This window comes from Cyanistes caeruleus, chromosome 15 (genome assembly GCF_971803275.1).
Source record: "Cyanistes caeruleus chromosome 15, bCyaCae1.hap1.1, whole genome shotgun sequence".
NCBI lineage: Eukaryota > Metazoa > Chordata > Aves > Passeriformes > Paridae > Cyanistes > Cyanistes caeruleus.
Genome location: NC_141715.1, coordinates 16,518,893 through 16,542,077, shown reverse-complemented (window position 1 = coordinate 16,542,077; position 23,185 = coordinate 16,518,893). Strand labels below are relative to the sequence as shown.

General features: G+C 51.7%; 1 long non-coding RNA gene across 1 annotated transcript; it reads left to right on the top strand.

Annotated features, from left to right (window-relative positions):
- The first annotated feature begins 6,989 nt into the window (after positions 1 to 6,989).
- Positions 6,990 to 10,664, top strand: LOC147650436 (uncharacterized). Its single transcript, XR_015276708.1, has 4 exons — positions 6,990 to 7,050; positions 7,632 to 7,722; positions 7,895 to 8,200; positions 8,709 to 10,664. It is a non-coding gene; the product is annotated as an uncharacterized LOC147650436 (long non-coding RNA).
- Positions 10,665 to 23,185: the final 12,521 nt, after the last annotated feature.

Here is a 23,185-nt window from a genome sequence, read left to right as displayed (position 1 = left end):
CTGGGAGGTTGGCTTGAAATGCTCATTTTCACCTAAAGGGCTGCAGACGCTGGAGTAGAACAATGACAAATTAACTTTCTTCCCCAGCAGCCATTCCAGGGAAATCTCCAGCTTCTGGAGCTCCAGGATTTTGTTGCAAGGCTCCTTCCTGCACTTGCTGAGGGCAGCCGAGCTGCTCCAGCTGCTCTGGGCAGTGCTGAGGTGACCCAGCGACCTTTGGATGGGAAGTTTGGAGTGGAAAAAAGAAAAAAAAAAGAAACAAAAACCTTGGAGGTTAGAATTTTTCACCCACAAATACAAAATTTCTGCCTCAAATTTGGTGTTTGCATTTTTGAATGAGTTTTAAAACTGCAGAGCACCCAGTTTGGAGGCACTGAAGAAGTGAGTGGAGTCAGAATGGTTTGGAGCTCATCCTTCAGTCTGTTTTCTGTGGAGGCACAGGATCTGAATATTCCTGATGGAATATGTAATGAATATCCAGAGAAATCCAGCTTGCACTCTTGGTCTGCATGGTGCCACTGCTCCAAAACTGCTGGAAAAACTGCTTCTGGAACTGCTGGGGAATCAGAAAATTCTGGAGTTTAAGAGCCCTCAGGAGGTCTCCAGTTCTGTTTTCTGCTCCAAGCAGGGCCAGATTCAAGCTCAGCTCAGGCTTCTCAGGGCATTGCTGTTGGACTTTGGAGGATGAAGATCTTGAGGAATGAAGGATGAAGGATATCCAGGGATGAAGGCTGAAGATCTTGAGGAATGGAGGATGATGATCTTGAGGGATGAAGACATCAAAGAATGAAGGATGAAGATGTTGAAAGATAGAGGTTGAAGATCTTGAAGGATGAAGGTATTGAAGGATAAAGATCTCAAAGGATGAGGATGCCTCCACTTCTTTGGGCTGTTGGCGCTTGACCTGCCCCATGGGAAGAACCTTCTCCTCGTGCTTTGTGTTTGTGCCTGCTGCCTCCTGAACTTTGCTGTGAACTTCCAGAGGAGCTTTTCTCCACCTTCTCCATAACCCCACAAGGTTTCAGTGGTTCTCCAGGACTGCTGCATTTTATTTCTGCTGCTGCAACAAGATCTGTTCAGCTGCTCTTTTAGCAGCAGAAGTCATTAAGGAGGAATTTTCCAGAGAAATAATTTTCCATCTTGCCATGCTGGAGGGATCCCAAAATGTAACACGAAATAGATGGGAGGATTTCCAGAAGCACAGAGCTTTCCTGGTTGTCTTAAAGGAGAGATTTCATCCTCCACTGTTGGGATTTCCCTCTTCTAGAGCTGCCCTGGAGGTCCCTGGCCGGCTGCTGGCTGCACACAGAACCCCTGGATACCCAACCCTGTGTGGGCTGGTGCTCCTCGCCATCCTCTTCCTCCCCTGGGCACAACGCCGTGCCCAGGTTTGCATTCCCATTTAACTTGGAAAAGCTGACTCCCATGGAGCTGGTTCTTTTCCAGCCAAACTCATCAGCCCTCATTTGTCTGCCCCTCCTGCCTTGGAGCCTCCACCTTCTCCTGGGTTGTGATTAAACCCTGCAGCTGTCCCACAGAACCTGGGAGCAGTTTCCAGGTCCACAGCCTCGAGCAGGACTCGCATCCATCGTTCCACCTGTTCCAACTCTGTTTCCCATTCCCTCCGCTGCTCTTGGGATGGGGATGGGGGATGTCCTGGCAGGTGAAAGGGCTGATGGTGTGAGATTTCCAAAGGTGCTGTTGGGATGTAGGGAATTCTCTGTCCCTCAGGGCTGGGAGGATCATCCTCAGCAGTTTCCAGGACAAATTACCAGATCAGTGCCAGGTTTTCCTGAGGAGACCCAAGAGTATTTATCCATGACCTGAAGGGGAGTGCACAGTCTGGAGAGATAAGAATTAGAGAGGATACAAAGCCCAGCAGGAAGATAAACGTGGCTGGGGCAGTGTGAATCACTTGGGGGCTGAATTTGTTCCAGGAGCCTGGATTTTGGGTCAATGCAATGAAGATCCACACTTCCAGGAACAAAGATATCCACACACTGCTGAATGTGGATTAGGGAAGTGTAGGGAAGCAGGTGGGACCTTCTGAACTGGAAATTGCTAAAGAAAAGAACTTCTCAGTTCTGTGGGACCACGAGTTGCTTTAAGGAGACTTTAATATTGCTTTATGGGTGCGCTCAGTGTCCAGTTCCAGGGTGACACTTAATGAAAACATGGAAAGAATCCAGGAAAGAGGCATGAAAGTCAATGAAATTTTAAAAAGACACCAAGCCAAACACCTGCTTTTCTAATGAAAGGCTTAATGAAAAACACTTTGAATCCTTGCTTGGCACAAGGCTGGGAGTCCCCAGCAGAAGAGAATTTATTTGAGACTCGAGAGCTCTTTAATCTGGCGATCAAAGGTGTAACAAGATGTGGTGGCTGGAAGCTGAAATTAGACAAATTCCACCTGAAAAGGAGACACATTCCAGCAGGGAAGAGAATTAGTCACAAACAAGCTGTGGAGGAGGTGGGTGATCCTCCCTCGCTTGGAGTTTTCCCTTGAAGTTGGATGTGTTTTGAAAGGAGCTGCCCCAACCAGATGGGAATTGTGGGATGGGCATGGGAACGAGCTGGGAAAAGTCTCTGGCCTTGGGGATCAAAGAGGACAGAGCTCCTGAATTTGGGATGATCCCCGACCTCCTGCATGGGAATGTGGGATCACCCTGATCTCCCTGGCTTCAGGAGCCACCTGACCACATCTGAGTTACCTCGAGGTGCTCACAGCTTACTCCACTGCGTGGAATGGCTCCGGAATTCTCCAGTCCCAGGAATGCCTGTGTGATCCAGACAGATCTCCTGCTTCTCCCTGTTCAGCTTTTTTTCTGGGATTTCACTTTCCTTCTTTGCCGCACTGGCACCAACCCGCTCATCCCAAAGCAGAGTTACTCCGATCCCCCAGGGAGAGCAGGGATGTGCTGGGTGCTGCACACCCCAGGAGCACCAAGGGATCTTTGGGATCACAGCAGGGCCGAGTTTGACCCCACAGAGGGGACTGCCCCTGCTGCCAGGGCTGGTTTGGGATGCTGGCAGGAGCTGGAGCGCTCCCAGGACAGGGAAGGGACAAAGCCACCCCTGCGAGGGCTCAGCAGTGACACAGAGGTGACACAGCAGGAGTGGCTGCAGGCTCTCTGACCTTCCCAGCTCCAATATTGGTTTTAGTTGGATTTACAAAATCCAGCCCAGCAAGCAATATGGAGATGGGATTAAATGAGGGGCAAAAAGAGGGAAACACAAACAGATTTACCTAAAATAACCAGCAGCTCTCGGAGCAGGTGAGAGCTGTCACCTGCACTCCTGAAGGGCACAGCCTGGAGCTGGGGGAAAGCAGCGAGGTGAAAAGTGGGGAAAACGTGGGAGAAAAGCAGAACTGCTTCCTTAGGGATGAGATATTCCAGCTCTTCCCAGCTGGGAAGGGCTGTCCGCCCCAGGAATATCCCCTGGGCTGCTCAGGTGTGGGAAGAGGCTGAGCCAGCTGCAGGGAGAGTGGGATGTGGGGAGGGGATGGAGGTGGGAGAGGGCAGGGAGGCCTTGGTGGGTCCTTCCTCAGCACCTCCTCATCTCTCCCCTCTTCTCCTGCTTCCCCAGCTCCAGAAGGAACAGCGGGAACTGTGATGGGAACAGAAATTCCTCTCTGAGGCGATGGCTGAGCACATCTGTGAGCAGGGAGCAGCTTGGAAAAAGGGCTCAGCACGCATTGTTGGAATCCCAGGTCACGTTTTTTTTTTAAAGAGATTTTGAGAATAAATTTGTTTTAATTCAATGCCTCTAAACAAACCCAAACACTGATTTCTCAACAATTCCACACCAAATCCCTTTTTCCAGGCTTTGTGGCGGGGAGAGACCTGAATAAAAGCCTGGCTTTGGCCAGTGGGGTGTGTTTGCTTTTATCCTGCCTGGGTGAGCAAACTGGGAATAAAGGATGGCTGCACAAAGCTCTCCCCACCAGCAAAGCCAGGAGGAGCAGGGATTCAATCCTTGGAATGTGCTCCTTCCCAGGGAAGCTGCTGCTGAGGTGCCTAACAAGGTGTATGTTTTATAGGGGAGAAGGTTTTAATGGGGTTGAGTGGATCTAAGAGTCTCCACCGTGCCATAAATTCCCCGAGACAAGCTTTTGGTGTCACGTTGCTCCTTGTGATAATGAAGGGGATTTGAATGGGATGTAATGGAGTCGGGAGCTAAGCTATGGCAGCAATTTATCCTGGGAATCTGCGGCGGCGCTGGGGAAAATGAAGGCTTTTTTAGATATTGATACAGATGGATTGGAAATGGACTTGCCTCTCACACAGGAGGCTCCTTTATCACCAATAATATCGGGACAAATCCTGCCTGTCTCCTGGCACTGCCTCTGATTGCATGAGCAGGGCTGGGAGCCGCTGGCAGGCAGGAGCTGGTTCCCAGCGCAGCCCCTGGCACGGGGAGCAGGGTGCCAGCTGCTCTGGGTGGGAGCGTTGGCAGCAGCAGCAGTCCCAGCCCTGCTCCCATCTCCCTGCTCCCAGCTGGGGCCGGATGAAGGAGGGCAGGGAAGGGAAAACTCCAGGGAATTGAGGAAAAGGCTCAGCCCTCAGGGACAGCAGCTCAGCTTTGACAAGGTGGGACAGTTTGAAACGAAAGAGGAGAGATTTAGGAAGTTCTTTCACTCCTGGCCAGGAACAAGGACAGCTCCCACCATCCCAGGATGCTCCAAGCCCCATCCAGCCTGGCCTTGGGCACTGCCAGGGATCCAGGGGCAGCCCCAGCTGCTCTGGGCACCCTGTGCCAGGGCCTGCCCACCCTGCCAGGGAAAAATTCCTGCCCAATATCCCATCTAAATCTCTCTTTTACTTTAAAATTGTTGCCCCTTGTCCTAGCACTTTGTCCATGTAAAAAGTCACAGGGAGGGTTTTTTCCCCCTAATATTCCATCTAAACTCATGCTCTGGTGGTGAAGCCATTTCCCCTTGTCCTGGTCCTTGTAAATCATCTCTCTCCATGTTTCCTGTTGGTTCCTTCAGCTCCTGGAAGGCCACCATGAGCTCTCCCCAGATCTTCTCCAGGCTGAGTGATCCCAGCTCTCCCAGCTTTTCCTCATGGCAGAGCTGCCCCATCCCACTCATCTCATGAGCATTTTTTTGGGAGCACTTTAGAGCCAAATCCAGCCCTGGAGGTGCTGCTGTGTCCTGGACTGAGCACAGACCCCACAGACGAGAGCCCCACACCCTGCGGGGAACCCAGCGGGGAAAAATCCCTCTGGATTTCTGGGAAAAGCTTTCCTCAGCACAAATCCTGATTTCTCTTGCACTAAGCCTCGCTGCAGGTGAAACAGAAATTGACCTCCTGGCAGTTTTGGGAGGTGTAAAAGGCTTCCCTGCAGTATTTGGGCTGTGCTGGGGGTAGGAGGGGGAAGCTCCCAGTTCTGTTGTGTCGCTGCCTGTGGGGTTTCGCAGGTGCCAGCTCCGAGGGATGTAAATGCTGCAGACATCAGGTTATTCAGAATTTGGCTCACTCCCTTTTGATCTCATATTTGTGTCTTTTCCAGGGCTCGGGATGTGTTTATTCACCCCACCCCCTCCATTTCTTTCTTCCTTTCTCCTTCTAACTCTAAACATCCCTTTTAGCTTCTAAAGATAGGGCAATGTTGTGCTAAGGAAACAGTAATTCTGCAGTTTGACCTAAAAATGGGCACGTTTGGAGTCGGGCACTTCTTGGAACACAGCTTGAGAATTAGACATAACTTCCAAAAGTCCAAATGTGGCTTTGGTGCTGGGCAGAGGGGCAGGACCACCGGCCCTGGGGCTTGGGCTGGGGTCCAGGAGCGAGCAGGAGGGTGGGGTGGAGGTAGGATGTGCTCGTGATGGCTTTGATGGCTTTAAGGAGTGTCATGGCAACAGTGGGAGCTGGATAATTAATATTGCACATGGAATTACAGCACAGGCAGAGCTTTAAATACACAAAGTGCCCCTGTGTGGGAGCCTGCTCTCCCAGCTGGGTGGGGATCGTGGTATTTTGGGATCACAGAGCCATGGGAAAGGGCAGGGCACCTCTGTCCAGGCTCCAGCTGACCTCGTTTCTGACACAAGGTTTGGTTTGGGGACACGAACCCATGGGAAGCGGGGGCTGAGATCCCAGCAGGAAAAGTGGGATGGGCAAAGCAAAAATCTCCCTGGGATGTGTCCTGCAGGTGAGGGGAGCAAGCCTGGGGTTCATTTTGGTGCCTTGCTCTGATGGGAGATTTCCAGGAAGGGGGAAACAGGATGAGAGTATTGGAAAAGCCCCTCCAAGAAGTGTTCAGGGGTCTCTGGGGGAGTTTGACTCCGTTCTTGCAGCCCAAATCCACGAGCAGGGGCAGGCTCACCACTCCAGCACTGCTTCTCCTCTGCAGGTGAACACTGCCAGCTGTGCCAGCCTTTCCTCCCAGCAGAGCTGCTCCATCCCTCTGCTCATCCTGGAGCCTCCTCTGGCCTGGCTCCAGCAGCTCCAGGTGCTCCCTGTGCTGGGCCCGGGGCTGGGGCAGCTCTGCAGGTGGGGTCTCACCTGAGAACAGAGGCAGAATCCCCCTCCCCTGCTGTGGGACCAGCCCCGGGCTGGGGGTTCTGGGTGCTGGGGCAGGTCCAGCTCTTTCCCACCAATCCCCCAAATCTTTCCCCCAGAGCTGCTCCAGTCTGGATTGATCCCAACCCCTTGCCCATCCTGCCTGTGGATCCTCCCTCCAGCTGAAGGCTCCCGGCTCCTCGGGAGCAAGCAGCGCTTCCAGTCCCTTCCCAGGGATGAGCAGAGAGCCGGATTCCCTCCCCAGGCTGCAGGCGGGGGATTTCAAACGGAGCCAGAGCGCACAATCCCCGGGGCGAGGAGCGAACAAACACCTCGTGAGCAACGGGAAGGGCCCAGGAGGGGAATTAGCTGGAATTAGCTGGAATTCCTGCGCCCTGCTGGATCTGGAATGCTGCGAGGGACGGGCGGCGGGGCTGTAATTGCGGCGGCAATAACGAGGGGCTGGGGAGCGGGGCTAATGAGCAGGTAGAGATAATGAACTAATGAGAGGAGGGCCGGAGCGAGGCTGAGGAAGCTGCAGGTATCGCACAGGGAGCAAAGTGTGGGCCAGGAAAGATGTATGGCACGAGCGGAGCACTTAGCACCGATAATAATTGCGGCTTGAGGGTGTGCTTAGTATATGAATAAAGTAATTAACCAATTAAAAGTGCACAGGAGACGCATGATGGAAAATGATAACCAACAGGAAAATGATGGATGCCCCGTGTGGGGAGCTGGAACATGCAGGAGCTATCGGGGATGTAGGGCTGAGACCCACCCGGAGCTCTTTGATCTGCCCAGCTGCCCGGGTGACAAATGGCCAGGAATGAATCCCACCCCACTCCCCGTGTCTGCGAGGCTCTGGGAAGTGTGGGGAATCCACATGGGCCGGCTTGGGAATGCCCCAGCACCGGCTGGCACATGGAGAAACCCACAGATGAGCCGGGGGCTGAATCTGGTGCTTCACGGTTGGATTTTCCTTCCTTGGTCCCTTTCTAAGACCACGGACAGCAGCAGCCACAAAAATTGAAGATTTTACTCTCAGTGCCTTGTTATGAATGCAACAGTAACAATCTGCACCCCCTGAGTTTGTATTTTTCCATAATTTCCTTTCTTTTCCAGATTCCCACTGGGAATGGGTGTGGAGCCAGGCAGAGCTTGTCTTGCAGGACCTTCCATTCATGGAAAAACTGGGAAAGTTTTGGGAAATGAGGTGAATCTTTGTGGGAAATATTTGGGAAAACTGGGAAAGTTTTAGGAAAGGATCTCTGTGGGAAAGATTTAAAAGACTGGAAGGAAAACCATGTCTCCTTGGATCCCTGCTACAGCTCTCTCAGCTATAGGCAGGAATTCCTGAGCACTGGATGTTTCATTGCTGATTTCAGAGAGGATCCTCATCTCCTGGATCTGGCTGAGGCCTGGAATTGCTGAAGTGGTTGTGGAGTTCCTGGGAGCTCTGCTCTGAACACACGAGCTCCCCTTAGGAAAATTTTCCCACAAAAAAAAAAAAAAAAAAAAGGAAAAGAAGAAAAAAAGGAAAACCCCACAAATAACACGAAAGAGAAAACCAAAGAGGGAGCAGGTGCCTCGAGCTGGGTATCTCCCACTAATGGATCCATTTAATCTTCATAAAGCCCTTCACGATGCAGAACCCTGAGGATCCCAGAGCGAAGGCTTTGGGAGGGGAGCAGGTGAGGACATTCCCATTTCTGGGCTGGCTGCAGCCTGGGACAGTAAATCAAGCATTTGCTGCATGCCAGAAAATGAGGGAAAAACCCAAAATAGGAGCTCCACTCCTGCAGGCAGCCGGGCTCTGAGCTGCTTTGAAACCTGCCTGCTCCTCATGGGTTTTGCTCCATATTTTTGGGGTGTATTTGCCTTGGTGGCAGCAGCCAAATCCTGCTCGATCCCAGCTGCATCCCTGCTGTGGGATGGGGAGAGCAGGAGCAGCCTCATCTCCCTGCAGGGCATTTCTGGGAATGTGGGGCTGAGCAGGGGCCTGCAGCTGACGGATGCTTGGCCAGTCTGGGGCCACCATCCCTCACTTTGGAGCTCTCAGGAATTCTTTTTTTGGATGGAAAAGGGGAGATTTGAGCAGAGGACAGAGGGGCTGTGACTTCTCAAGCAGTGAAACCTTGGTAAATGCAATAAATATGCATTAAGCTGCTATAATATATCCACATATCCTTGCTTTTCTAGGCCTCATCCAGGTGCAGCCCCCGTTTCCCATTGGGTCGGAGCCTCTGGAGCTGCTGGAGCTGAGCTGTGTCCCAGGAGGGCAGCGCTTGGCATGCAAGGAGAGCAAACCTTCCCTCAAAGCTGCCTGGAGAGGAGGAGCAGACAGGCTGCCATTCCCAGGGGAATGCATCCACCTTTTCCCTTTTCACTCTGTTCTCTCACCCATCCTCTCCCTGTAGCTCCCTTCATCTCTCTTTCCCCCTTTCCCTTTCTTCTCCATGGAGATGACCAAATTAGAGACTTTGTTTCTTCTCCCATTACGACCTGAATCATTTTTATGCTTTTATTTCTAATTAATCAGCTTTTCTCTGCCCAGTGGAGCCTGTGGGGTGAGCCCAGACCACATAGGACTCTAAAAGGACCCTCCAGATCAGCTAAAAAATGGGATTCTCCTTGTTTAGATGCTGGAAGTCCATCTGCCACTGCAGAAAACCCTTCCCTGCCCTGCCAGTGAATGAGTTCGGTCCCTGGGATAAATGAGTGGGAATCCACAGCTTTGGAGCATGCTGCAGGTATTAAATCTCATCATTTCTTGGAAGCTCTTGGATGCTCCAGCTCCAGGCATGGCATGAGCACAAACTGGGAGCAAACAGCTCCTTCCTGCAAACAGGCAGGAGCAGCTTAATGGAATTCTGCTCCTGGCAGAGAGGAAGGCAGCCCGACCCCCTCATTTTCCCTGCCTGGAATGAGTTTGAGATCTGTGTTATTGAAAAGGAAAAAAAAACCCAAAAAAAAACCCCACCAAACCCTCGAGTCAAAGAGAAGAGGTTTGTGTTCCCTTCCTGATTCAGAAAATTGCTTGAGAACACACTTCACTTCCAACCTCGCATTCCCACTGCTGCTCTGCTTTAGAGGGATTCAGGCCCTGATCCAAGGGGAAAAAAATCCTGTGTGGATCTGGAGTGGAGCTGGAAGAAAGATTGCAGCTCTCATAAAAAATCCTCCATCAAGTTGCCCCGAGCAGGAAGACTCCCCTTCAGCTGATGCTGGAATGGCTCTTTTTCCCCACCAAATCCCAGAATCTCCTCATCCCTGTGGAGCTGAGTGCCCTCACCCTGCCCCAGCGCGGTGCTGGTGGATCCAGCAGGATCAGGGCATCCTCTGGATCCCCCCTGCAGCCCCACAAACTCTTCCCTTGGTGCTGAGGGGTGTGGGGAGGAAGATGGATGCCAGGGAAGGTGGGATCCTGCCTGGCATTCCTGCTGGGAAGCACAGGACGGGTTCTGGGGGCTGCAGTTCCAGGTGTGGCTCGGTGATGAGCCGTGTGGGGGGTTATTTGGGATAACACAATCCCACTGTGAATGCTAACAACGGCCATAAACGTTCTTGGAAAGGATAGCGAGCTCTGAAAGGCCCAGAAAGGTTTTGTGGGACCCCTGTCCCCTGCACGGGCTGGGGTCAGCCACATCCCTAATCCCAGAGTGCCCTTGGATAGCGGGAATGGAGCCTTTCCTGCAAACCACCCCACATCCACACTCCGTTCCCATTTTCCATCCCTTTCCAGCTTCATTCAGCAGATCCAACACAAGGACAGGGCACAGTTTCGGGTGTCCAGGGGCACCTCCCGCTCCCTCCAGGTGGAATTCCTGCCCCTGATTCCCAAGGGAGTGGCAGACCCTGAGCATCTCCCGCTGCAGCCACATCCCACCCACGGGCGCGGTGGCCAAGGGGTTCCCACGGCGGCCAACCCTGCGAGGAGGAGCCGATTGAAAACCTCCATTGTGAAAAAATAAATGTCAATATTTACATTCTCCCAGTGAAGTTGTTCTTCTCCCGACTTTCTCCCAGAAGTGCCTGTTAGAGTGTTTTGAAAAGGCACGGACCTAAGAGCAACACAGCCCGCCACTGACAGAATTAATAAAAGGGAGGCTGGGACTTAAGAAAATAAGATGATATTAACAAGATAATTATCTCTCATCAAATTAGTCCGGAGGGAGCCGAGCCAAGCTCCACTCAGTGGCCTGGAAGGGAAGGAACTGGCAGGGGAAGCGATTTGTGTAACAACAATAGAACACTCTGCCCTTCTGGAGGAAAGGGCTGCGAGCAGCGAGACTCCGCCGCGATAAGCGCTGCACAAACGCAGATAGAGGGAACCTTTTGTCTGCGGAGCTGCCAGCGCTTTCCAGGGAAAAAAATCCCACGTCTTCAGCCTGCTGAGGGAGCTGGGAGCTGGGAAAAATCCTGGGGCAAGAGCCGGGGAGCTGTGCCACCAGGGATGTGCCACTGGCAGTGCCCCCCACCCACCCTCACCCCCTTCCCCTGCCCTCTGCTCCTTCCCTGCGTTTTCCCCTCCCTGAATCCCACTGGATTTGTTTCCATCCTGCGCCGCTCTGGATTTAACCCGGGCTGCAGAGCTCGCACTGCCCCCTCTCTATGTCCCCCTTTCGCCACCGCAAAACGAGGGGTGGAAACCCGGAGCGACCCCTGGCTGATCCTGGGGCAGCTGAACATCCCTGGGGCGATTTGGGAAAAGCTTTCCCGGGAATCTGGGCTGCGGGTGCCAGCAGCACCAGCAGCCTGCAAGCCAAGGGGCAAATCCCAGCAGACAGCTCGGAGCGATTTCTGTTCCAACACCCAAGTATTTCCCAGGATTGGACCCTAAATCCTCTCCTGGGGGAAATCCCTGCCCGGAGCTTCGAGTCCCTGGGAGTTCACAAACACTCGGCTCCCTCTGCCTCCTCACGTGTGTTTGTCATCACCGAGCCGCTCTGGGGGCGGTTTAAATCGCTTTATTTCCATTCTTTGGCGCTGTTCTCGCCAAGCACAAAGCCCCTGGAGGCTTTTGGTGTGCTCGGTTTCGTCACCTCCCTCGGAGCCTCTGCCTCTGTGTGCTCCCCTAGATGGCAACTTAAGACAAGCGTTTTTCCAGCCGGGAGTGGCTCTGGAGCACGGGCTGGGCACAAAGGCGTGGGATGGAGCCGGGGATGGCCGGAATTGTGCTGAACTCACCGCGGTGCTGGGGGGGACCAGAGCAGAGAAACCTCGGAGGGTTCCTTGGGGGCTCTGCCCGTTTTGCAGAGATGTGGCGGAGCCGCAAACCCGGCTGGTGTCTTTGTGGTGTTTAACCTGGGAGTGGGAAATCACGGGATCCTGGGATCCCAGCCTGGCTCAGCCTGGTGCCACCCCCCTGCTCCAGCAGGGCCATCCCAGAGCTCAGGGCACAGCAATATCTGGAATATCCCCAGCAAGGGACACTGCACAGCCTCTCTGCACAACCTGCTCACTGCCCAGGGCAGAAGTTCTGCTCCTGTGCAGGGGGGATTCCTGGGATCAGTCCCTGCCCGTTCCTCTGGTGCCATTGCTTGGATGCTTCCAAGGTCCAGATCTGGCTGTGCTCCTGCTCTGCACTTCCAAGAGCTGCCCCCACATTCCAGCCTTGGCTGCTGGGAGGTGTCCCCTTGTCCCATGGAGCTTTCCAACCTCATCCCTGCTGCTTTCCTCTCCTGCTCATCCCTGTCCTGCCCTTCCCTGAGCTGATCCCACAGGATGAGTTGTGGGGCTCCACCTTTGGAGCAGGTCCCTGGGAATGTCCAGAAAATGGGGCACAGATGGTTTTTCCAGGTAGATCCTGGACCTGCAGAGCAACAGCCTGGAGGCCACTGTTGGAATTCTTCAAATGGTTTGTGCAGGTCCGCTCTGAGAATTCTCACTGGGATCAGAGGGATCCTCACAGGGAATTCAGGGATCAGAGGGATCCTCACAGGGAATTCAGGGATCAGAGGGATCCCCACTGGGAATTCAGGGATCAGAGGGATCCTCACAGGGAATTCAGGGATCAGAGGGATCCTCACAGGGAATTCAGGGATCAGAGGGATCCCCACTGGGAATTCAGGGATCAGAGGGATCCTCACAGGGAATTCAGGGATCAGAGGGATCCTCACAGGGAATTCAGGGATCAGAGGGATCCATGCCCTCAGCGAGCAGCAGGGGAGGGTGGCGGACGCTGGGCAGTCCCTCTGTGGGGACACAGGGCAGGGTGGTGGGGACAGTGCCAGATGTTGTCCAGCTGCAGAAAGGCAGCCCCAGCTCGAGGTGTCACCCCCCAGGTGCCTGGGGCCACCCCGGTGCCACCCCGGGGAGCAGGGACACTCTGAGCCCGGTGGGGCAGGCTGCTAAACACACAGATGTTGTGGAGGGAATGAATGAAGGAACGAGTGAATGAAGAGTTTTGGCTTCTCCTGGCTCTGGAGGAAGCCACGCTCTCCCCGAGCGCCAGCCTGCCCAAGGCTGCCAAGTGCAAAGCCATGTGAAAAAAAGAAAATAATAAAAAAAAAAAAAAAAAGCAAGAAAACAGGGAAAACGAGTCAGTGAGCTAGAAAATGCCTGGGCTGTTGTGTGAAATTCCTGTGCACCAGCCCTGTCACTCCTCCTCAGCCGTGCACCCGGCTCTGCCTTTGATGGGCACCTCTGGGTGTAATTAAAGGTGACAGAGCGCTGGGGACACAGCGGGGTGGGGCTCCCGGAGTGGCACCCCGGCCACCTCGGCACTGCCGCTGTCCCTTGGCTCTGTCTCCTGGAGAGCTGCCAGCCACTTGCCCCCGAGATCACAGCCAGGGCAAGAGGCAAAATGTTTGGTGCCACTTCCAATTAGTAAATTATTTTATCTCCTGGTTCCCTGCTCCAAATCCGTTATGGCGGCTGGGAAATGCCTCCCGTGGTGGAGGAGATGGATGCGCAGGAGATTGTTTTAATTTGAGGGAGGGATGGAACACCCTGCTCCTAAACCAAAGCGTGCTCCAATCCCTTCCCTGCGTGGGCTGCAGCCCCCAGCCCCGCTGGGATACTGGGAGCACTGGGAAACCGGCGTGCCCAGGCAGGGTTTGTGTGTTAGTGGGACGTGTGGATAATGATCCCAAGCCACGGGAACTGCTCCCGGCTTCCCACAGAGAAATCTGACCTGACACGGGGAGCCCGCGCTGGGAGAGCCCCCCCAGAGCTCTGGGAGACACATCCAGGATGTCTCTGGGGGGAGCAGAGCCTGGCGTGGAGCTGGATCTGCATCTCCCGATGGGAAGGGGGTTTAGCCCAGGGGCCTCCACTGAGACCCCCAGGCAGCCCTGACCACAGACCACAGAAAAAGGGAAGGAGAACAAATTCCAGAGGGTAAAGGTGTTGTTTATCCAGAGATTTGGAGGTGCAGGGTGAGGAGATGGAGGTGTGAGAGGGCAGGGAATGGGGCTGGAGCCACCTCTGGAGCTGCAGCTGCCTGGGGGGGGGATCTCAGTTGGGCTTGGCCCCCTTTGCCAGCCCCCACAGCCCCACCTTTCTCTCTCCTGCCATTGCAAACACTCCTCTGGCCCTACAAACACCCCAGTCTGACCCCCCCTGCCCCTCAAAATCCTGATTTTCCAGCTCCCGGGGCCACCAGAGCTCTGACACCACGTGCCAGGCCCGGGTCCAGCAGTGCCAAGTGCCTGCCTTGGTGCAAGGCTCAACTTCCAGAGCCAGGAGAGCAAATACCTCAGGAAAACCCGGAAAGGAAGGATTGAGGCTATTTCCTGTTGGATAAAAAAGTTGCTGAAGGTCTTGGAGCACAGTCCAGGTTCATGGCAGAGTTTTGGCACCTTGGAGTGGCTGCTGAGACCTGTCAGGGGCCCACAGCCCTGGGAGCTGTGCAGAGGCTCCCTGGAGCAGAAACCAGGCTCTGCACAGAGCCTTAAACACATTGAAATGAGTGGCAAAGATAAAAGAGCAGAGATAAGCGATAAGAACTCACAGATGACAGCAGCACAATCTTCAGAGCTGCAGCAGGAGCAGGAAAAATGGCCATATTCAAATTCCCGGAGTATTATCTGGGAAAAACAAGGAGTAATTACTGTGGCAGGAGATAACTCTCCTTTCCCTCGCCTCGCTCGGCGGCTCCAGAGGAAGTTTGGGTGACCTGCAAGTGGCATCTCACACAAAATGAGGCTCAGAGCCCTCCCCGTGAACGGGAGCAGAGGCAGGAAGGCTCCACGTTCCCTGGAAGTCCCGGGGGTTATTCCTGAGCTTGGAGCTGTGTTGATCCAAGATATCTGTGCATTGTTCCCTGCTGGCTGAAACACCCCGCCCTAACCTCGGCAGCGTTCAGCACCGTCCTGTCTGCGCCTCCGTCTCTCCCTGGGGTCCGGGAACAGCCAGGATGCATCCTGCTCTTGGCTGGGGCACCAGCTGGAGCTGGGAAATGCCAGGGAAGGGTTTATTTTATCAGCAGGGCAGGGCAGCAGTTACAGCTGCCCTGGCTGCAGCTCCAGCAGCTCTTCTAAGGCTGCCCAAACCACGGATCCCGTCCGTTCCTTTGTGTACCAGTCCCTGATGGATTTGTGAGCTGCAGATTTTGGGAATCACCTTCTGGGCTCACCTGTGCAGGGCCACAAAGTCCTGCCATGCCCGTGGCACACGCCAGGGCATCCCGCAGGAAAGGGTTTTCCACGGACATTTGATGTCCCTGGCTCTTCCTCACCACTTAACAGGGAAAAGCCATTCCCAGGTCATCCTGACCTTGCTTTTAGCCAGCTCTCCTCTGCTCAGCTCCTTCCCTGAAAGGCCTTTTCATGTCCCCGAACGCTTCCATCTCTGTCCTCTGCCTTTGGAGATCAGAGCGCCGGGAACGCACGGGAATTCTGGGGACACCGGGGCCGAGCTGAGCTTTTTTAATCGCCCGCAGCCGGGAATGCACCCTGGGCTGGACCTGTGCCGCCGCAGAACCCGCTGGAGGAGCCTCCTCCACCGCTCCTTTGCGGGCGAGCAGTGAGGAGCACCAGGACCTGCGGGAGTCGTTTCTTCCCCATCCCACCCGGGGAGCCTCGGGAGTGGTTTGGGAGCTCCGTGTGGCCCATCCAGCTGGGAACGACACTCCGGGATGAGATGAAAAGCGTCAGGGTGCATCAAGAGGCGAAGCAGAGCCCTGCCAGTGCGCAGTCATCGCGCTCGGCTGTCTCCTAATGCCTGCCTTTGAAATGCTAATGCGCTTTTAAAGTAGGTAATTTTCATGTAACTTCTACCTACAGGACTCAAAGAAGGTGTTTATTACAATCCTGCCCGGCCTGGGGCACAGCTAATGAATTCCAGAGCTTTTCCATGACCGAATTCCAGCCTGGCTGCCCAGCCCGGGCTCCTCCCTCCCTTGGGGCTGGCAGGGCTGGCACGGCAGCTCCGTGCCCCGCTGTGTCGGGATGGGCATCGTGTGGAGGGAGGAGGAGGAGGAGCAGGAGGAGCAGGACCGGCCCTCCCTGACCCACAGCCCGGGGGGCTTCGCTGCCACCAATCCCAGGATCTGTGGAGCCGTGGATGGCTTTTATTTCACCCCAAAAGCGGGATTTGCACGGTGGACAGCTTGGAGAAGCGGGTTTCCATCCATCAGCAGCTCCATCAGAACATTCCCGGAGCGCCATCACAACCCAGGGAATGTTTGAAGGCTGCTCCAAAAGCCGCCTTCATCCGAATGTTGTTTTTCCTGGCGTGCCGGACGCGCCGGGAATGTGTCAGAGCCAGGCCGTGGAGAAGGACAGGAGATGTTATTCCATAATCAAAGTGTCCCGGGAAGCAGCTCCGGGGTGGAGCAGGGCTCCGTCGGGCTCGGCCGGTTCGGGAGGCCCCGGCGAGGCTTGGGACATGCAAAGAGCCAGCCCCGGGCTCCAAACCCTGGGAAAATGAGCGTCGGGAAGGAGATGATCTGAAGAGGCGCTCCCCAAACCCCAAACGGGCGGCTCGGAGGACGCTGAGATGCTTCGGGTGGAGCTGAGCTTTTCCCAGAGAATCCCGCAGCATTCCCGGTCCCCTGTGTCTCGCAGGGATGGGGCTGAGCCCTCCCCTGCTGCAGCCGAGCCCATCCCCGCCCTGCAGAGCCAGGCAGAGCTTTCTGGCTGACTTGGCTTCGTGTCCCGTTAATAACGGGCCCGAATTCCGTGTTCTGGTGTGAATTACGTGCACAAAACACAATTTGCTTTGCTAATGGTATTTGGCCATTTTGGTGCCGGGGAACTTTTCAGAAATCATTACCATGCACTCGGCTCTTTAGATTTTTTTCCTCTCTTCTGAGGCAATTTGTCAGAAGGGATTTTTTGACAATTTCACTGAACCATGCTCCAGAGCACGTTAACCCCTCCAGAGCTCCCTGCTCTGCTCTGCTTTCCCTTGGATTCGTTCCTGCTGCCTTGGTGAGGGGCAGCGGGGAGCTGCAGGGATCTGTGGATGCTCTCAGCTCATGGGGCTCCACTTCCAAAATCCTCCTTGGCATTCCCAGTGCATCCAAATGCTCAGCTGGGGCATAATGAGCTCCTCTCCCTCCTCAGGGACACCTAAACAGAGGGATAATTGCAGCAGTACTGGGAGGGATGTGTAATAAAGAATTAGATGAATAAAAATTCGAAAGAAAAGGTTTAAATAAAGTATATGTGATTGTAAATGATGAAAATATGGAATGAGAAATCCTCCTCCAAGTCGAGGCAGGATTTCTCTTCCAAAGCAACAGATTGCAGCCAAGCACCCAGATAACAATCGCAAGCAGGCACATCAGCCCCGAAAGAATGGGCAGGACACGGGCCATCAAACGAACAAAAGAACGGGCCCGGACGAGATATCGCCGAGCCCGAGCATCTCCGCCCTGCCCACCTGTGCTGGAGAAATGGAGAAACTAGACAAAGGAAGAGGAGCCAGCCGAGATAGCCATCGGCTCCAGGATGGGTGCCACCACTCCACCCTAATGGCCCGGACCAAAATGATATCAAAAAGACATCCTGGACCTCTTTACATATGAGGAGCCTCTGCCCAACGTCTATTGACTCTATTCTCCAGTGCCAGGAAATCTATTCTTCGAACAATCAAGAACCTCTTAGCAAAGGGTGCCTGCTTGGAATTTGGCCTCGGGACACAAACTTCCTATAAAAACCCAGGCCAAGGGACTCTCAGGCGTGGATTTGGGAGCATCTATACCTTGCGTATAGACCCTGTCCACCCAGCGCTGCGCTGCTTATTTTATTGTGGTTTTTTCTCTTTGTTCGAATTTATTATTGTTTGATAATAAATTTTCTCTTTTATATAACCCGAAATTGCCTTTGCATTTATAACAGATTGGTGCCGTGACTCGGATAAGAGAAATTGCAGGAGAATCTCGCTACCCAGGACGGGTACCCCCGCTGATTTTAGCGGCCTGGTGAGCCGAGAACCTCCGCAGCACATTCCTATATCCGAACCAAATTTAGGCTAAGGAAAAACCACAATAAAAAGGGAGAAAGGATCCAGAGAGCTCGGGAAGGCAAGGAGCCTTCGAAAAAGCCGCGGCTTGGTAGCTCGTAAAAAGTCATCTGTGCACGAAGACACCCTCGCAGGAAAATAGCTGTAAGTATTGTGAGGTTGAGCTGGTGATTGGGCGATTGTGTGAGACGTGATCTGATCACGAAGCGAGTGCGGACTTCAAGGTCGCGGTTCCATCCTCCCGCGAGGGAATTGGCCGGCCAAGAAGGAAGCGATTCGGTGTGAGAAAGGTCTCTCTTTACACGATTGTAAAAACCTGGGACGAAGGAGGTCCTGGGGGACCGATCACAGGAGGCTGAAAGGGGAAGAGGACGTCCTGTCGAGCTCGGGAATTAGTAAACCCTTTCAGTCAGCGGGCCTAGGCAAAGGTCCAAGAGAGAATCGAAGTGCTGAATACAAGAGACTCCAGTACAGCTAACTGCGAGGTGAGTATTAGCAAAGACTTTGATTCATCTGGTAAAGGCGGAACGAACACAACGCAAGAAAGGTAAGATATTTTTCAATATGAGACAAAGAAAAAGTAAGATGCAGAAAAAGGGTAATGAAAAGGGTCCCTCTGAGAGAGAGAAGGGATCACTAGACATCCCACCGGAAAGTCCCTTGGGATGGATGTTAAAATATTGGGAAAATTGCCCTGAGAGAAAAAAAAAGAAATCTAAGGCAAAAATGATCTGGTATTGTGCCGAGGTCTGGGGAGGGCAAGAACTGAGAAACCACCTCACTTAGCCTGTGGTGGGCACATTTGAAAGGTGGACGTGTAACGAGTATATTTGCAAAGTATAGAGCAGAGAAAAAGTAAGCTACAAAGGAAGAGCACAGGGAAAAATCCCTCCAATCCGGAGGAGAGAGATCACCAGACATCCCGCTGGAAAGTCCCTTGAAGTAAATGTTAAAACACTGGGAAGATTGTCCCCTGAGGAAAGGGAAATCGAAAGAAAAATTAATACATTATTGTATAGAAGTTTGGGGAAGACAGGAGTTGAGAAGTCACCTTACTTAGCCAGTGTTAGGCACATCTGAAAAAATAGACCTGTAATAAGTTGTTCTCCTATGTGGAGAACAAGGACCCCTCGGACCCCGAGGAGAAGGAATATGCTAAGCTCTGGTTAAACGCCAGGGTAGAGCTGTTCCCAATGAAACAAAAAGAAAAACGTGAGTCGAAAACTGAATCTTGGGAACCCCTTGACCACTTACCTCCCCCGTACCATGGACTGGCTGGGCCGTCGTCCCCAGATCAAGTGGTGCCTTCAGCACCTTCGGGCCCCCGAGACCAACCCACTGAGATGCATGTGTCTCAAGCGGGAGACTCGGTGCTGGCAGCGATGCCGGCAGCCCTTCCCCTTTCCCCGCCTGCAAACACCGCAGCCACAGGAGTCTCTTCAGAGGTTTCTCCGGCACAAGGCTGGGGACAGCTCTATCCGTCCTTGCCGGTCCGGCCGCCACAGCCGGGACCCTCACACTTAACTGAAGGGGTCCCTACCGGTAAGCGGGTGGCAGGGGAGTTCCCACAATCAACAAAAGGGAAAACCCCCACAAACCTCAGTTCCCCTCCTGCAAGTAGAACTCGTTTGAAAGCAAAAATGATGGGCGAGGAGGGGGGGGAGAGAGTAGTGAGAATGAGCACCGGTTGTTCCCTCTCAGGGAAGTACCGACAGCCCCGGGAGTGATTAGATTTGTGAATGTTCCCCTTAACTCCGGGGATGTGCGAGCGTTTAAAAAGGAGATGGGGCGATTGTTAGACGATCCTTTAGTGTGGCTGAAAAGCTGGATAACTTTTTAGGAAGTAGTATTTACACATACGATGATCTTATGGCCATCCTGAGATCGCCTGTTTAATCAAGAGGAAAGAGAAATGATTAAACAAGCTGGTATCAGAGACTGGGACCGACGCAGTCCACAGGGGACACCAGGTGACCAGAAATGGCCTAGCGTGAGCCCGAGCTGGAATGCCCAGGGAGGAGGGCAGGCAGAGCATGATGGATTTAAGAAACATGATTGTTCAGAGAATAAGAGAGGCAGTTCCCCGAGGTCAAAACATTAGTAAAGTGTTCGGGGAATGCCAAGGGAGGGAGAAATCGCCCACGGAATGGGTAGAGAGGTTACGGCGAAGTTTTCAGATCTACTCTGGAACTGACCCGAACTCTCCCGTGGGGGAGGTCTTACTAAAAACACAATTTGTTGCCAAATCCTGAGAAGACATTAGGAGGAAATTAGAAAATATTGACAGGTAACAAGATAAAAGCCTCCAAGAGCTTCTGAGGGAAGCTCAAAAAGTATATATGAGAAGGGAGGATGAAAAACAGAGATTGTAAGCTAAGGTTTTGGTAGCTGCGGTCAAAGAAGTCCAAAAGCAAGAACAAACACAAGGTAAGTTTAAAACACTACCTAGAAAACAGAAAAGCACTCACAAGGCAGCCCCTACCCCACAGAGAGAGCTCCCCAAATGTTACTACTGTAAGAAAGTAAGACACATTCAGCAGGATTGCAGGCAAAGAAAAAAAAAAAAAAAAAAAAATGAAAAGATTTTTCAAGAAGATTAGGGCTGTCAGGGGCTCTTTAATTTGGGGACAAGAACATCCAAGGAGCCCTTGATAAAATTAAAAGTGAGTCCCCAATGGCAGGAAGTAAGCTTTTTAGTGGACACTGGAACAGAGAGGTACTCTGCAGAAATTGCCAGAGGGGTGTGTGACAAGCAAAGAAAAAGTTTTTGTAATTAGAATCAAGGGGGATCCTTTCAAAGTATCTGTAATAGAGATGTAGGAATAGAATCAGAAAATAAAATTTGTTTAAGAAATTTATTGCTTGTAGAAAAAGCAGATTATAATTTATTAAGAAGAGACATGATTGTTGCATTAAGAATTAATATCGTTGTTAAAAACTCTGAATTAGTAGTAAAAATATTCAAACTGACTCCCAAAGACGAAGAAGAAATTAACCCTAGAGTGTGGCACTCAAAAGGAGAAATAGGGAAATTAGATATCAAGCCTATTAAAATAGAAAACGAAGACCCTGAAGACCCTATAAAGATCAAACAATATCCCATCCCGATGGGAGGGAGAAGGGGATTAAAACAAGTAATTGACGACCTCCTTAAAGGGGTACCCTGAAACCCTGTATGTCTCAGCATAACACCCCCATCCTGGCTGTAAGAAAAACAGATAGCAGTTTACGATTAGTTCAAGACCTCAGAGCTGTAAATGTTAGAACCCGAACCAGATTCCTGGTGGTGGCCAGTCCTTACACTTTACTGAACAGGCTCTCACCTAAAGATGTATGGTATAGTGTAATCGATTTAAAAGATGCTTTTGAACTTGCCCTGTAGATGAAAAGAGTAGAAATTTCTTCGCCTTTCAGTGGGAGGACCCGGACACAAACCGAAAGCAACAGCTGAGATAGACGGTCCTCCCACAGGGGTTTGTAGAATCCCCAAATCTGTTCGGACAGGCTCTGGAACAACTACTCACCCAATTCATTCCAGAGGAGGGGACAAAATTGTTACAATATGTAGATGACTTGTTAATTGCCGGAACGACGGAAGAAAAGGTGAAGAAAAGCACGATTTCTTTACTGAATTTCTTGAGACAGAAGGGGTTAAAAGTATCTAAATCCAAATTGCAATTCACAGAGCCCGAAGTAAAATACCTTGGTCATTGGATATCTCAAGGGAAAAAGAAATTAGACCCTGAGAGAGTAGCAGGGATTCTTGCACTCCCTGCCCCAAAAACAAAAAAGACAGATAAGACAATTTTTGGGGCTCCTGGGATATTGCAAACAATGAATTGAAGGATTTAGTGAAGAAGTAAAATTTCTGTATGAAAGGTTAAACACTGATAAGTTGAAATAGACTGAGCAAAATGAATTTAATTTTCAGAAATTAAAGGATGCACTCATAACTGCCCCCGTACTAACTTTACCGGATACCAATAAGAATTTCAATTATTCGTAGATGTGAATAGACAAGCAGCACAAAGAGTTCTGACCCAAGAGTGGGCAGAAAAAAGAAGCCCATAAGGTTTCTCTCAAAATTTTTAGACCCGGTTAGTTGGGGTTGGCCTACTTGTTTGCAAGCAATTGTGACAGTGGATTTATTAGTAAGAAAAAAAAAAAAAAAAAAAAAAAAAAAAAAAAAAAAAAAAAGGGTAACTTTCGGAGCTCCCTTGATAGTCTACATGATGTAAGAAATATCTTACAACAAAAAGCAGAAAAGTGGTTGACTGATTTGAGGCTTCTGAAATATAAAGCCATCTTAATCAGCTCGCCTGGTTTAGAATTAAGAACCACTACTGTGCAGAATCCTGCGCAGTTCCTGTTTGGAGAACCAACAGAGAAACTATTACACAATTGCATTGAAACTGTGTAATTGCAAACTAAAGTTAGACCAGATTTAGAAAATCAGGAGTTAGAAAGAAGAGAAAAGTAGTTTATAGATGGATCCTCAAAAGTTGTTGAGAGAAAAAGAAAGTCAGGATATGCTATAGTGAATGGCATATCAGGAAGCATTGTGAAATCAGGCCCCCTGAAAGCAAGCTGGTCTGCACAAGCTTGCGAGCTTTATGCTCTCCTGAGAGCCCTCCAGGAGTTAAAAGGAAAGAGGGGGATCATCTATACAAATTCGCGGTATGCTTTTAAAGTAGTACATACTTTTAAGAAAATTTGAGAAAAAGAAGTCTGATAAATACGAAAAGAAAAAAGTTAATCCATAGGGAAATCATTCGACAAATTCTACAGGCTGTCAGAGAACCAAAAGAAATATCAGTTGTCCATGTAAAAGGACACCAAACGGGATGGCAGTTCCACACCCGAGGTAACAACCTGGCAGACAAAAAGGCAAAACGAGCGGCTTTGTTAACCAATCTGCAGAAAAAAGGACTGATTCCCCAAAGCACAACACTGGGATTTGCCATACACCAAATGCAGCCTGGGGATAAAGTCCTGATCAAAGCTTAGAAAGAGCTCCCCCTCAACCCTCACTAGGAAGGACCGTTTCTCGTCCTCCTGACCACAGACACAGCTGTCCGGACTGCAGAAAAGAGCTGGACACACTCACCTCGAGTGAAAAAAAGTAACAGATTACAACTCCTCCGAGTGGAAAGTCACCACACCTCCGAGAAAGCTGAAAATCAAACGCCGGCGTCATCACAAATGACAAGTGACGACCAGATAAGTTGTATTAATCCTGATTGTAATTGTTTTCCATTTATCCA